The sequence below is a fragment of the Marmota monax genome, unplaced genomic scaffold, assembly GCF_021218885.2.
Source record: "Marmota monax isolate L192 unplaced genomic scaffold, Marmota_monax_Labrador192_F-V1.1 WCK01_AAM20220418_F8-fsc01804, whole genome shotgun sequence".
Taxonomy (NCBI): Eukaryota; Metazoa; Chordata; class Mammalia; order Rodentia; family Sciuridae; genus Marmota; species Marmota monax.
In genome coordinates this window covers 34,593-36,676 of record NW_026693070.1, presented here as the reverse complement: position 1 = coordinate 36,676, position 2,084 = coordinate 34,593, and the positions used below count along the sequence as shown (strand labels likewise).

At 35.5% G+C, this 2,084-nt stretch overlaps 1 pseudogene; it reads left to right on the top strand.

Moving 5' to 3' along the window:
- The first annotated feature begins 252 nt into the window (after positions 1 to 252).
- LOC124098960 (small nucleolar RNA SNORA70) lies at positions 253 to 399 on the top strand (annotated as a pseudogene).
- The last annotated feature ends 1,685 nt before the right edge of the window (positions 400 to 2,084 follow it).

The following is a 2,084-nucleotide window of genomic DNA, read 5'->3' as shown; positions in this document are numbered from 1 at the left end:
CTAACTTTAAAAATTTATTCTAAGGATTGCTGTTATAAATGGTTATCATCCTTAATTAATAGTTCTTTTTGTTTTCAAGATGCAGCATGACTCTTTATTGTGAAGATAAATAGCCATCTTTGGTGGGGAAAACTCACAGAATGATTAGTCATTTATAAGGTTATGTTATCTGAATCTCCTTTTTCTACATTATATGCTTCAAACTTTTCATTACATTTTGAAGACATAGTGTTCTACATCTAATTTAATTAGCCACAGCTACTTAAGCCCACTTCACTTATCATCTCTCTGATGGAAGCTCAGCATACAGTGACCTCCAAAGCAGATTCCCTGGTTATGTATACAACTCATTCCTTGTTTGTGTTGTTTGCGTTGCTCTAAGGGACCTTGGATACATCATCCTCTCCCTGTTTCTCTTATCTATTTTTGTGCTCTGGTCTCCAGACTAGTATTTAAGTTGTTTTTGAGAAGTCTTATAACACTGGTCAAAGAAGATATTGGCCATGCCATCATTTGCAACTCTCCAAGCTTCAGAATGAGGGCATAGTAGTAACAGCTACCTTAAGTTCGAACTTGGGTTTCCTCATTCACCATAGCCCATGGTACTTTCTATTTTTCTTTCAAAGTCAAGGTCACATTTTTATTTGACTCTAAAATTGAATTTCATATCTAATACCTGTGATTTTAGAATGTGGGCTCTTAATAACAAAGCCTAAGGTCATAAGGTCAAATACACTCTTGTGTTTATTCCCTGCACAAGTAGTGGGTTTTGTCCTTGAAGCTTCTCTCTCTACCAGCCTCAATCTTATTCGGGGTGGTCACAATAAACCTGGGTACCTGGTTGCACTGTCCCAAATGGTAACAATAGGAAATATTTATTGATCACTTACCTATTGCAACTCCTGAAGTTTTGCATTTCTGGTTTAATCCTCACACAACCTTATGAGATATATAATATACCATACTGCAGATAAGAAAACAGGTTAATACTCAGTTAATAATGCTTGGCACATGGTTAATAACAAGTGTAAGCTGGGATTGTCACCACCTTTATTATGAAAGATTCATAGTCTTTCCCATTTTAGCAGCAACATAAACTGCCTTTTTCTTGTATGTCAGGTATGATTTGATTTTAAACCGAAGAACCTGTATTTTTCTGTTAGCTCATCCCTAGTATTCTTAATAATTATGCATTAGTGTAATTGATCAAGTGCTTACATATATACACAAATGTCTTCAGTAATCAAACTTGACAAATTTTAAATTGAGCTAATATGCAGTGATGTGTTTTCTAAAGTTGTTTTAATTACATAATTTTAATTTTCATCATTTATAACAAAACTCAATTATTTTAGGCACAATTTCCACAAGCTTAATATCATTGAAATAATTCAGAATCACCTTATACTTAGTGATTGGACCATATAAAACCTGCTCTATGTCCTTCATCACTTGTAGGACTGAATGGATGGTTTATCATAACTGCTATTCCTACTCTTAGTCAATAAGTATTTGAAGATTCTCACTTATGGAGAAGGATGCATCATAGTGTAATCATATCAGTAGGCCTCTACCTAGGATCAGGTTTGAAGAGCTGAGGTAATATCATTTAGCAAGTATTTTAGAGAGCTCATTTTGCTTTACTAGTACCCTAACTTCCTTTAGAGAGACAAATGACACATGAAGCAGTCATGGTTGTCAGAGATTTGCAGTTATTTGGAAAGTGATGCTCTTGTGAAAAGGTGTGATCATGTTCAGCATAGGAGATGATTGAGCTTAGAGTGTAGGTGAGTCCTTTGGGAAATAGGGTGAGGGGGGAAAACATGCTGTTTGCTGGAGCAATTCCTAGAGCTAAGCCTTGGGGAGGAAGTAGTGGGTGATAGGGTATTGTTAAGTCAGAATGAACAAAGGACTCTTTCTTCTGCAATATCAGGTCTTTTAGTTTTATTGATATTCTAATGTGGAGTTGGAAACTCTCAAATCTGCCTACTGGCTGTGCACCTTGATGTCATTATCTGGTAAGCTAAACAATAAGGAGTACTACTGTGCATTTAAAATTTTGCAAACAAGGTGGCAATTCTATT